This window comes from Anolis carolinensis, chromosome 3 (assembly GCF_035594765.1).
Source record: "Anolis carolinensis isolate JA03-04 chromosome 3, rAnoCar3.1.pri, whole genome shotgun sequence".
Classification (NCBI taxonomy): Eukaryota; Metazoa; Chordata; class Lepidosauria; order Squamata; family Dactyloidae; genus Anolis; species Anolis carolinensis.
The window spans coordinates 40,608,172-40,622,634 of record NC_085843.1 but is presented as its reverse complement, the minus strand read 5'-3'; the positions used below and the strand labels follow the sequence as shown (position 1 = coordinate 40,622,634).

Sequence of the window (14,463 nt, the reverse complement as noted above, 5' to 3'; positions counted from 1 at the left end):
GTTAAACTCTTGTGCCGGTAGGACTGCTGATCTGAAGGTTGCCGGTTCGAATCCAACCTGGGGAGAGTGCGGATGAGCTCTCTCTATCAGCTCCAGCTCCATGCGGGGACATGAGAGAAGCCTCCCACAAGGATGGTAAAAACATGAAAATATCCGGGTGTCCCCTGGGCAACGTCCTTGCAGACAGCCAATTCTCTAACAGCAGAAGTGACTTGAAGTTTCTCAAGTTGCTCCTGACACAAAAAAACTCCAACGAATAATAACATGTGTAAGCCAGAAAGTACTTACAGCTAACATATGCTAAAACATGTGAAGAATAATGTGAGAGCATAGCAAAGGCATCATGAACCACAATAGTTGGAACAGCAAAAATAAAGGCAATGGACCAAGGAAGGTATGTTCCTTCTTCACATTATTGCAATGCTATATTGAAGGATATGTGATATTTTGGTAGTTAGATATTATGTTAACAAAATATTTTATGATTACTAATTGATTTAGTTATAAATTTGGTATAGCATGGCACTGTTTAATTTTTTTAAAGAAAATATTGTTCATTAAGTTTATTATTAATTGTAATTTTGATATCTTCGTGCTGATTGTACTGTACTTACTTGTCGCCCATTTGGGGTTTCATCTCTGAAGAAAAATAAGAAATCATAATCTTATGGGGAGGAGGGTTTAGAAATTAAGACATTACTTTTACTTCACATTTATCCAACAATTTTTCCCACTGATTTATATTTGAGGAGGTGTCAGTCGTAGAAAGGATGTTTTTAACCTATAGAGATGGTGCTAAATTTTGAAATGAGGAGGAATGTCAGAAACATATTAATGAAGTTCAGAAAACAAATTCTAGTTTCCCAGAATTCTGATGCAGACAGTTGTCATCATAAATGGATGAATCAATGATGAAAATGGTTGCAAAAGGTGTATGCATTATAGGTTTCCATACAGTTATTTAGGTGTTCGTTTCTTGTAAAACATTTAATAATAATAATGATAATAATAATAATTATTATTTCTTTATAACCCACCCTATCTCCCCAGGGGGATTCATTGAAGAGATTCATTGAACACTTAAGAGATTCAATGTTATATAAACCAACTATTTTAAGATCAGAAGATAAAACAAAATCTTGCATGGCAAAACAACAAATCCCTCACAGACCTTTGAAAGTTTTGAAGGTACCTAGAGGACACAGAATAATGATTATGATAAAGATGTAAGGGTTGAGATGTTATCTCTACCTGTACAAGCGAAACGATACTGGCTTTTTATGTATGTGTGGAGGTCCATATTGGAGAGGTGGGGGAAGAAAACAGCATGTGATTGACAGTTGTTGTTTTTTTTTAAAAAACAACAACATTAAAACTGCTTAATCAAAACTTGATATTTTTACTATATTACTAACTGTTCTGGGTCCAGATTAGGATCAGCATTTTGTGTGTAAGGTATGTACCTGCCAAAATAATTGATATTTTTGTATAACATTTATAGGTGTATATTTCTTGGGATATTTGGGTTCTCCCTCCTTTCTCTAGGCAGAGCAAAAAAAAAATCAGATAACATATGATTGCATTTCAGAAGAGATAGGAAATCCAAGAGCCCTTGAGATAGCCATATTGTCATAATTTCCTGAATGGAGCTAGAATTGGGTGGAAGACAACTGAATTTTAGATTTTATATATTTTGCTGTTTGAAACATGTTACAAGTTTAAGTACAGTCTCTGAATGACATGAAACATTTTCCATCTCATTGTATTTTGCCAGCTATAATAGATACAAAGTTAACTTGTTGTGCTAATAAATTATAATTATTATTTTCATTAAATACACACATGTATCAAAAAGTGAAATGCATGCATCATTTTCCTTCCCCTCTAAAGCATTGGTCCTCAACCTGTGGTTCCCCAGATATTTTAACCTTCAACTCCCAGAAATCCTAACATCTGATAAACTGGCTGGGATTTGTAGGCCAAAACACCTGGGGATCCACAGGTTGAAACCACTGCTCTAAAGTGTTTGCTACATCATGGCCACCCAACTGGACTGATCAACATATCTGCACCACAAACTCCAACGCAACACCGAAGTGATTTCCCCCAGTTAGAAACATCGTATAAAAGAGTGTGGGTGGGAAATATGCAGTGCAGAGGAACTAAAACCTCATAACGGAAATCAACCTAGACAGATGCTGATACACTGTTTACTTGGATAATTCATCTATTTTCCCTTCCTGGGCTAGTGACATGAGGTATCACCTCTTCTGGTTGGCAAGTGCAAATAAATAATAAATAAATCTAGCATCGAGAGAATTTTAGCTGCAACAACATTCATACAGCACTAAGTTTCAGTTAAAATGGAATTCTTGCAGACTTCTGCATCTCCAGCAGCAGAAACATCTGGTCGGTTTTAGATTCCCCTTGGATTCCCAACTTCAAAGGGAGTTATAAAGAATAACAAATACATGCACTGGCATTGAAAAAAAAATTAGAGCAGCAGGAGAGAATGGTAAAATTGTCCTTATTTGACTGCTTTTGACAGGCTCCACAGGCAGAACTGTGAGAAAATTTCTCAGAGGCTCAGGCAAATCAACAGTGCTCCGAATAGGGCTCTCTACTGTACATGAAATTTATGGGACCTACTCCACGCAGGGCACTCACTCAACTTAATTTTGATGTAAGAAAGCAAAAGGCTCTCATGAAATGAAACTATGCAATTCTTTAGAGCCTTATAGCCTGTCTTTCTACTGGCTCTCCCCACGTAAACATATGTAACGGTTTTGAACACACTGGAATGTGGTACTACGCGACTCCTTCCCAGTATCCACAGTACTGAGGAATGGCAACCCTTGTCCTATTCAGGCACAGCACAGCAATGTAGCTACTACATTTTTATATTTTGAGAGAGGCCTATTTCTTACAGCCTGTCCTGTAAAGCTTTGACTAAAATCTCTATTTCTCTTTACAGGTTATAGTAAAAGGTAGCTGCCTAATTATTGAGTTGAAAATAAATAAACTGCATGCAATGGTGCAAAACTGAAAGGACATCTGTGCAGCTCTCTACTCCTCACCCCCCCCCCCCCAAAATGTCCCATGTTCCCAAAAAAGCCTTAAGGAGTCAAAAACTTCAGAAAAGAATTGAAATGTAAAATTAAATGAAAGGGAGACTACAACAGGAAAGAGGAATTCAGAAAAAAATATTGTTTATGTAGTTCAGCTTTTGCAAGCTGTCTCAATTTACTTTTCCAGATTTTCTTCTCTCTGTAGTTTCTCAACCATATATGTAACCTTTTCAGGAACAATCAGGAAGAGTCAAAAAGAATTTCTTAGTTAAAACATCTTTATTTTATGTCACTTCTATGCTGCTTTTCTCCCAGAGTGGGACTCAAGGCAGCTCGTCATTAAGTAGAAGCAGCAACGTCTTTCAATTTACTAAGCTGGCAGGACTATGAGAGACTGCATATCCATCCCCATATTTACAGTCTAATGAAATGCGAAGAGATTTGTCTGCCAGGAAGACCTGCCCACAACAACTATGAATGCAACGACAGGGTGAAATAGTTGTGATCTGTGCTGGTGGAGGGAGAACCCACTCAATGAAATCTGAGATCTTCAAGGAATTAAGTTAAGTGTCACTGGACAACAACAAAAGAAAAGGATACTAAATAATTATAATCATGGCAAGTTCAATGTTGCTGTTTTGTTGGTTCTCTCTGGTATCTTCTAATTGTTTTACTCAGGTTTTATCCGTGAACCCTTGACCACCCTTTATCTTCAAAATCACTCTATGAAGTTAGTCAAGGTGACAATGCTGGGCTCAGACTCACTCAATGATCTTTGAGAATGAGAGGGAATTTGTCTTCCTTATACTAATCGATCACCTTACAATTTCATCATGTTGACTACATAGATACATAACACTCTGCAGATTTTCCAGATGGGAAAAAAAACTTCAACCAGAAATTTAATGAAGGGTGAAACCTGAGTTCTGTACCTTGGTCTAAATTCTTTAAATTCACACTTGAATTATGTCTGAGTAAAGATGTCTAGGATCAGACTTTAAAAGGTACAGTTGGGAGCATCAAAAACTTCACAAAACAATAAAAACATAAATAAAATAGTGCACTACATTTATGTTATTTATGAAATAGTTTTAATAAAAATTAAAATTTAATAAAATTAAAAGTACATACTTGCAGAAGGAATATAACATCTTAGCTGTGTTTCCCGTTTTCATTAAAAATGCAAAACTCATGCCTGGATAATTGTTTGTTTAATTTATAGTAGGGTTTAATGAATACTTTTTAAAAAAAGAGACAAGTGTGAGAGAGAAAATGGCCAGCTAGATTTTTGTACACAAGTAAAAATGTAATACTCTAACAATTCTTTGAAAAATCATGTTTGGGAATAGAAATAATATTTATGCATGTGCCATTTCCCATAGGATATAAATTCTGATTCAGGAGCATCCATAGCTCAAGGAGACTGTCATCTAATTGTGAATATTAAATAAGTAAAAACAACACTCTGACTGCATTAAATAAATAATTTGATGCAAATTATTCATTAATTTCTATTCATATAATGGTTACAAGGATGTTTTTATTATGTCATTTGATCATTCTGTAACACTGTTCAACAAACAGATTTCAAAGAATCTATAAACTTATTTTGGGCTTCTTATCTGCAGGGCCAGCAAACGAGACCAGCTAACCCAGATGTCTGTCGTGAAAACTATTATCCTAGAGCTTCGTCTGTCTAATTTGCATCTATGGAGATAACGCAGTGAGTTCAATATGAGGTTTATGTAGAAAAGTGAGAGATATAAGATACAGGATAAAAATTTAAAAACATTAAAACAATTGTTAAAGAATTTTCAAAATAAGTGAAGATACAATGCAGCACATCCAATTAGAAGGTTTTTGTACAATGACCACTTAATAAGCAAAGGAATGCACATCCTCAATATAAATATTAGTAGTCCTGTGAAAATTTTAAGGGAACTTTTTTTCATCATGTTAGAAAGATGGTGGTGACAGTAGTAAAGCAAAGTGAATGTGTTTTCTGGGAGAAGGAAAGAAGTGACAAGTTTTCAGGGCTGGGAGCTTACTGGCATGAACAGAAGTAGCAGGTGTTCTGCCACCATTTCTTGCGGCAAAACCAAGTTTTCTTAATATTTCAACTGACACTGAACTGCTTGAATTGATGGCTAGACAAGTTACTAGTAATGTCCATGATGGGATGATGGACTGGCATAGAGTGGGAATGTGACAGCCAGCTTGATTGCAGACTGCAAAAAGCATTTGTTTGCTTTTTTTTTTGAAGTGGTAGATGGGTATGTTTTTTAAACTATGTGTCCTGGAAGATTTATTTATTTATTTACTTCATTTATATCCCGCTCTTCTCTCCCCTTGGGGGATTCAGAGCGGCGAAATGCTCTACTGCTGGTTTTACCAGGATGCCCCTGCAAACATGGCAACTTTCCCCTATGTCCCTATTAAAACTAATATATTGTTCACTAACATACAGCGTGAAAATTTGAAATGACATTTTTCTTCAGTATAGTGCCACTGCTTCACCTTCAAATCACTACAGTCATGTTTTCTGGATTTAAGGGCACAGGTCCCTTGTGAAAGTGAAAAAAGGCAAATAAAGAAATTGCTTTCTGTTTACCTGAGAGAAACTCTCTCTAGGAATTTCTAGATCTTCCAGTGAAATTCTATGGTCAATGTCTGCTGGAAGCTGGCCATAGAATCACATTTTTGTATGCCATTTTGAATCCCATCCATGGGAAAAAGCAGGATAGAAATGAATTAATAATAATAATAATAATAATAATAATAATAATAATAATAATAATTTTGAGACCCAGAAATTCTTAAGAGTGATAATCTCTCTAGAAACCACTAGGTCCTCTAGCATGACTGTGGGGAATTGACCATAGAACTCCACTGGAGAACCTAGAGATTCCTACAGAGAACATTTATGGTCAAATCCATGAATGATCAAACCCAAAAGCCAAAAAACATATGTGTGGAGATACATTTTTGTATTGTTGCTAAAAAGCAACAATTCTGAAATGCTATTACTACTATCTTGGTCCAAAAATGTGGGCGAGAACAGAAGACATTAAGCCAATGTCCTTCAAAGACACCTACTGGAAACTCCACCAACTGCTCATTTTCTTAAGTAAATTGTCAGTCCTACTTACTATGCCGCATTGAAATCAATGAGACGTGGAAGTCATGAGTCCTATTTTTAGTTTTAGCTTAACTTCAATTGATTTGAATGGGTCTAGTCTACCTAGGACTAACTTTTTATTGCTGTTAGTTTCTGCGCAGGAAAAAAAGAATGAAAGAAGAAATACAATTTTATCATATCTATATAGATTTGAATTTTACTAGTCACAAGTTGAGCAGGAACAGCACAAAGAGGACTGTGTTCTAGCACATCGACTGGTTTGAATGTAAAATTATTCCCATGACTAGTTTACATGATGCAAGATTATAGGCTTTCCCATGTTTTCTCAGTGTGCATATGTGTCTCTCTGTGTGCATGCTAATTAACACCATATAATTTCTCATCCAATTTATTTAAGTGGTTGATCTGCATGCAGTTTTTCTGTAAATTACTGTTGAATGTAAGTAAAGGAACTATGACCTATTTAATCCAATTTCAGCTAAGCGAACCTTTTAAAAATTAAATGCATTCTGATAAAAAATTAGATTACAATAGCAACCAAATTTACACTGGTCAAGGAAGTGCTATTACAAATGCGGTGAAATAGCAGTAACCATCTAGTTGTAGAATAAGAAGTGTGAAGCCTTCCAAATATATAGCAATCTGAGCATCAAAACATTTTGTTCTGAGGTAGCTCCTTGCTTTTGAAGGCTGGGTGGTAAGGAGAATTCAAGATAATATATAGTTTTATCAGGATACAATAAACATTCTTATTTATTTATTTCCAACATTTGTATCCCGCCCTTCTCACCCGAAGGGACTCAGGGCGGCTTACAACAATGGCAACAATTCGATGCCTACACAAAAACAATATCAAACAATACATAAAATCAATTAAAACTATTAAATACAATATAAAATTAGCAACATGAAAGTGAAATCAATAAACATTTTGAGGGTTCTGAAATTTGTCAAAAATGTTTTTGCAAATTCGGGTGAAACAAACAAAGTATACAACACACACATAATGCAAGCACAAAAGGACCAAATGATTAGAAAGATACAAACAACTCATCCAAGAAAGCAGCAGCTATCATAATGTAATTAGCCATACATGTTGTGCAATCTTCAACAATGTGAGAATGTTCTCAACACAAATAAAAATGTGAATCCACAGTAAGGGAGGAGGGAGTATGAAAACAAGGCAAACAATTCCTTGCATCTTCACAATCAGAATCAGTACATAATCACAACCACTCTGGAATACTGCCAGGTAAACACATGTCAAGAGCACTAAGAGCTAAAGCTCTGGAGATTGACAAACTATCCATATCATAGATATCCAATATGTAATCACGAAAAGGAGTTTAAATAGCTCACTACTGCACATAAACACAAATAAGCTAAGTCAGCTTTTAAAAAAATGAATTTGGTGTTCACTTGTCAGAAATAAACAGCAAATTTACAATGGGATTACACGTCAAATGTACCTTCTCTCAAAGTGTTCATGCTACATCTCTCAGTTCTGAATGAAGCACTGTAGCAATAGATTTCTCAATCTGGTCTTCAATCTGGCCTTCTTTAGTTACAGCCAGTTGTAACCCGGCATGAGCAACTCATTAGCCTGAATGGCTCCTTTAAGTAAGAGAAACTAATGGTATTACAAGAACTTCAAAACAAAGTTTGATTTATGATTAATTACCCATGGTCTGTTTACAAAATAAATCAACACATTGTGCACCATGAATATCTGTGGCCTCATCTGAACTTTGTTTTCCTCACTTGATAAATAAAGGACTTCTGTATATGCCATATTTTGCGTTCCAGGTATAAATTGAATACAAAACATACCTAAAGCATCCCTGCTTTTGTCACTTTCATGAGTCTGCTCTACATGTAGTTTCTCCCTCCTACCTGCCAATAGATTGTATTCTTGTGTTTTTTTATGCTAAGGAAATAATTTTTATGTATTAAAGGAATGAAAAGGAAGAACTCCTTTGACTATGAGAAAAAATACATGAAAACTTTTTAATTAGTTTTTGTATTTTGTAAAACCAGGAAAAATGGTCTTCCCTTGCTTATAAAATAAACCATTGCATCATATGGAAACAGGAAGATCCAGTCAAAGCTATCATAAAAGTATAAATAACATTATCTAAGGTGACATATAAAATGTGCAACACCGTATCACACCATATGTTGGTATAAGAGCATTTAAAAACAAAAAACAAAAAAAAACAGAGAGAATGGTGAAATCCACAAGATATCACATCTTTATAATTAGCAGTGATGAAAGAGGTTTGATCACCTAATAAACCTTAACATACAAAGAACATCATTTATCAACTAAAAAAATTATGTAAATAAAAAGCGATGTTTCTACTTATTTTTTGTCTACAATTGACGTCCCTAATATCAGTCATACTGCACCTGACAAAAGTGTGTTTACTCATCTTCCGGTCTCAATTCAAGGTGCAGACCATCATCTATAAAGCCCTAAACGATTTGGGACCCACCTACCTCCGTGACCGTATCTCCTTCCATAAACCTGCCCGATCTTTGCGATCATCCGGGGAGGCCCTTTTATCACCACTGTCTATATCCCAGGCCCGCCTTGTGAGTACAAGGGAGAGGGCCTTTTCTGCTGTGGCCCCCCGACTATGGAATTCACTACCTACTGAAATATATTTCTGTGTTACTCCCCCCTCAACATCTATCCTCTAGACTGCCCCACTTTCATGTGTCCCTGTCCACAGTGGAGTACCCCTCTGTCCCTCTCACTCCGAGTTTTATCTTTGTGTTCATGCGGCCTGCCCTTGTTTTACTGTTTCTTTGATTTCTTGATGTAATGTCTATTATCATCTATTGTATTACTTTTAATTGTGCTATGATATGCTATTTTTATATTTTATTATATTGTATTGCTCTGGGCATGGCCCCATGTTAGCCGCCCCGAGTCCCCGTTGGGGAGATGGTGGCGGGGTATAAATAAAGTTTTATTATTATTATTATTATTAACCTTTTACGGGGTAGAAACAATTTCTTCCATATGAAGACACTCTTAAACTCATTAACTCTTCGGTGAGCTAGTAAAACAGGTGGATAATGGGGGAAATGCTCTACTTATCTGTAATCACTATGGAAGCCTAAACTATAAAAATGTGACCCCTTTAATAGGGCTGGCTCTTCAAGTGAAAATGAGTTTATTTTGCATTTCTGCTAATGTGGTAGGATAGGGAAGTCTGTAGTTCATAGTAGCATGCTACAGATACATTCATAACAGAAAAATAGTATGAGCCTTCTTTCATTGTTAAAGGAATATAGTGAAGAAACTAAAACAGCAGCCTGCAAGAAAAGTGGTTTAAAGTCTCATTTAACACTTGTAAAGCTAGAAATATGGTCCCTTCCTAAAGTGGAAATGATCAGAAAAATACTAAATTTCTTCAGTACTGTTTACCCTTTCCATTGCTGAGAATGAATAAACAGATTTGCTCCCAGTTAAACTCATTATTTTAAACATTATACAGATAACAGTATACATACATGTCTTTGTCAAAGAGTAAATGAATAAAACTCACTAGAAGTAATTTATCTACAATTTGTAAGTGTTAATATTTAACATTTTCATTTTTTAAGGATCAAATCCACGTGGAAATGACTAAGTGGGGGGACTCAGAGAAGGCAGTGTTTTCATTTTATACTTAAAGGGATGAGGGGCAGATGTACTCTGTAGAAGTCACAGATGTTACTGGGAATATAATGACAGGAAAAGAGCTCAATGAGAATCCAAAAAAAGATCTTAAATAGATCCATTATTTTCTGGTCTGAAGGTTTTTTTGTTTTAGTTTAAATGACTACAAATTAAAAGACAGCATCATGGGGACTCTTCTTTTTCAAGCTTTTTGAATGCACTTGTTTAGGAGGGAGGTATGATGGAACAAGTTATAAAATCTAGGCAGCAGCTAATGGATACACAGTTGATTTGTTGTTGCTACTGCTGTTGTTTATATAAACCTCAATAAAACAGGAGATTTTTCATTTCTGGAAAAGAACACATGCTAATCCTATGTTCCATAACTCCTGTCTATCTTGTACATCAGAAAAATTAAGTGGGTATTTTTCTCCTTAGAAACGTAGAAAGGTACAGTTTAGAAACAGCAATAACTGCAATTGACTGGCCTACTTTGAAAGTCCTTATTTCTTACTATTTGCCACATCCTTATTCACATGTATGAATACCATGATGGAAGAATATACACATACCAAATCAATTGGTATACAGATCATATTTTGTTTCTGTTATTAAAATCAATTGGTTTTGCTAGCTCACTAATATCATATATACTCAGGCAGCAAAGATACCATAATAATGTTGTCAATCGAAGGAACAATGACAAATGTTAATCTTATATATATTTTCTAGCGATATTCAAAGACCCTTCTAACTAAGTGTCATGGAAATAGACACTAAAAATAGAAAGCCTTCGACAATATGTCATAGAAATATTTTCTGCATGCATCAGTCATAAAGCTAAACCCATGCATCTGAACATGAAGTATATCATGAATTGTGCAAATCAGTATTTTCATGTTATTTTCGAAAGATGGGTTGAAGAGTTTCTTGTCCCTCACTTTTTTGGATCAATAGTGCTATCAGAAGATAGTACACTGCACAAGAACTATGCAAGTGTAGCTGTGCTTTTGTTGAAATTTATTATCATCATAATAATGGCTAGACAAATAATGTACAACTGGACAAAACTTTATAATCTCTCCTTGTTTGAGAGTTTTCTTCACATGTGTGGAAAAAGGGTGAAAACTGCTAATATGTTTCAGTAACTTGGACATTTTTACCTTATCAAAAGCAACTAGTTTAGTTTTGTATCATAACGAAGAAGGGAACAGTGAAACTAAAAGCTTCATAATGTTAACACAAAAGTGAAAGGACATCAGAAACCTAGGTCCCTACTATATTACAATTTTCTACCACAACTTATTTCTGTTTTTCTGTTTTAATTATCCTTTCCCCTTGAACTAGAGGTTTACAAACAACAGTTTCAAAATATCTAAAGATCAGGACATAGGTATGTGCATAGGGCAGAACCACTCTGTAGGAGAAAAAACCCACACATACAACCATTTGAAATGAAATTTGGCCACAACTTCATTGCTTATAACTGTAATAGTCTGGCAACCAGGCCATGGGATCTCAACCACAGCATCAGTCAACCCACCTACTGATCAATGAATCTGATGCTCTGGCCTGACAGCAGAGACCCATGGAGTGACCATGGGAGATGCCACTTTGGAATTCCCTCCACTGGCCTTCTCTCTTGCCACTGGATAACTCACCTTTCCACCATTGACCCATCACTGACTCAACTTTAGCCACAGCCCTGAAACTCTTTGTAGGGGAGCTCTTCTCCCCCTACTAATGCTGTAAGAGTATTGATATTCCCAATTTCGGATCTAGGACTGTGGCATTTTGTTCCTCTTCCATTGAAACCAGAGGGAAGACCAGGAGATGTAAATGGCCACAGAGGAAGCAGACCAGCTGTTTACACTGGGCTACTCATGTCTTTTCTTTAATGTGAAAGGAACTACTTTAATCGGTCTTCTATCACATTAGGACAAATGAATCCCATGCATTGTTTGGCCACCATGGAATCCATTCACCAACTAATTTGGCTTGTGTAGATGGGCCCATAATTTTAAGCTGGAAGACATATCAACTAACCTTCTAAAAGTAAGATAGGAGCACGTAGGATTAAACCAGAACCAGGGATGCTGGGATTGCAATTTGGAGCTTCTTCGGTAGGTGGGATTAGACAGCCCCTGGGGCTCCTTACTCTATGAGTCTAATGAGTCCATGAACCTATGAGTCAAAACTGAGTCATCTATGTCTCAAAGACATAAAGTATTGAAACTAGCTCTAGAGCATATCCAGAGTTCAAATGTATGTATGTTACAGAAAAAGAACATACTCAGAAAGTGCATCTCACTTACGGAAGACTCTGGGGCACAGTGCTGCAGAAGGCCTATTTCTTCACATTCTTCTATAACACACAAAATAAAAAAATGGTTGCTAAAAATCTTCTTGCCCAATCTCCTGAAGGTAAACTCACTCTTGGCTCATTAAAACAACTAAAAAACTAAATTATATCCAGAGCAATTAGTTGTCTGGAAAAGGGGGGGGGGGCAAGGGAGTGATTTTGCCTCCTCCTCCCCCCTCCCTCTTGTGTTGCTTTGTTACTTTGGATATTGTCATTCCAGATGCTGTTCCACTGTCCAGTACCATTTTCATGTCTGGTGGGCACCATAAACACCAGATCGACAGGAGCAAGTTAAGTGTCATATTTGGCCAGCTCAAAACTGGTTCTGCATCCAGTTGCTGGGCTGCTTTGGAGTCATGCGATGCTTTTGACATCCAACTCCCAAGCTGGCTCTGAAGCATGCAGTGTAGCCTCCAGCGATGTGGAGTACCCCACTCTGAGCATCACCTTTTCTGGCCAGTAAATCTGTATCCATAGAAAGAAGTTGTATCTGTTCAATACGTTCTTAGTGTTCAATTGGTTGCTCAGTATCCATTCCCAAAGATACTTCAGTTGGAAACTATATCTAGATGCTTACATAAACATTTTAAAACTAGCAAGGATGAAATATTTAAAGATAAATATTAATTATTGTCTGATGGAAGGGGAGGAGATTTTTTTTATAAAATGCTCATTTGCACCACTTATTTGCTACAGCTGTAGTACTGAATCAACTCATTCAGGGTGGGCAGAAATATTAAACCTGGCAGGAGCCATGTTTCATTCACCATGTATTGTTTCGCCTGCTGACAAATCTTATGAGGCCCCAGAGCAGAAAGCTTTCCAGTGACCGTGAAAATTCTAAGTGGTATTTTCAAACATACTCAGGTTTTTTTGTATTTCTTCAACTCAACAGGCCATTTTATATTGACATCAAAGGGGAATTTCACAATATAAGTTTAGTAAAGCAAAACAAATTGGTGAACAAATGTTTCCACAAAAACTCTTTCTACCCCTAAATATACCAGCTTCAGGAGAAGGCCAAATAAATAATCACAAAAGTAAGATTTTCTTGGGCTCAACCAGTGTTTCTCAAACTCTGCTCCTCCAGGTATATTTTTAGACTTCAGCTCCCAGAAATACCAGTCCGTTTACCAATTGCTAGGAATTGTGAGAGCTGAAGTCCAAAACAACTGGATGAGAAGGGGTTTGAGAAACACTGGGCTGGAACATTTTAAGCTTCAGTTGAAGGCCGTGTTTGTGAATGCTCACCCAAAGTAACAACCTTTAGCCAAATTAGGTATCCTATTTTCTCCCTTTGGTTTGTCTTAAATAGGTTTAATACAGCCCCCAAAGAGGAAACTATGCAAGAAAATGTTGACCTGCTAAATGTAGTTTTACATGAAGAGTCTGCACTCTGGAATTTCCTGCAAATAGATTATACATCAAGAATGCACCAAAAGAGGTAAAAGGAACTATGTAGTGTTCGATCTTCTGTTCATTGAGTAGTGAAAACTCTACCTAACAGTAAACCTCTTCATTACAAATACAGTAGAGTCTCACTTATCCAAGCCTCGCTTATCCAAGTTTCTGGATTATCCAAGCCATTTTTGTAGTCAATGTTTTCAATATATCATGATACTTTGGTGCTAAATTCGTAAATACAGTAATTACAACATAACATTGCTGCGTATTGAACTGCTTTTTCTGTCAAATTTGTTGTAAAACATGATGTTTTGGAGCTTAATTTGTAAATTCATAACCTAATTTGATGTTTAATTGGCTTTTCCTTAATCCCTCCTTATTATCCAAGATATTCGCTTATCCAAGTTTTTGCCGGCCCGTTTAGCTTGGATAAGTGAGACTCTACTGTATATGTATCTAATGCAGTCCGTGGTCTAATGCAAATAGATGGGTGGGTGGATATTTATTTATTTCCAACATTTGTATCCTGCCCTTATCATCTGAAGGGACTCAGGGCGGCTTACAACAATGGCAACAATTCGATGCCCACACAAAAACAATATCAAACAATATATAAAATCAATTAAAACTATTAAATACAATATAAAATTACAATATATAAATTTAAAACATTTGATCAGATCTGTTCGTCCAGAAAACCTTGTGCTGTATCCATAGGTCCATCCGTGTCGTCTTTGTCATTTATTCCTTGAAAGCTGGCCACATAGCCATGTTTTTAGAGCTCTTTTGAAGCCCAAAAGGGTTGGGACTTGTCGGATAT

The 14,463-nt window shown here is 36.3% G+C and overlaps 1 long non-coding RNA gene across 1 annotated transcript in view; it reads right to left on the bottom strand.

Annotated features, from left to right (window-relative positions):
* Window positions 1–7,827: 7,827 nt before the first annotated feature.
* LOC103278414 (LINE-1 retrotransposable element ORF2 protein) overlaps window positions 7,828–14,463 on the bottom strand; it is a 313,002-nt gene continuing 306,366 nt past the window's right edge. The window contains exon 6 of the long non-coding RNA XR_506033.3: window positions 7,828–12,242. This is a non-coding gene — a long non-coding RNA (LINE-1 retrotransposable element ORF2 protein). The remainder of the gene's footprint in view (window positions 12,243–14,463) is intronic.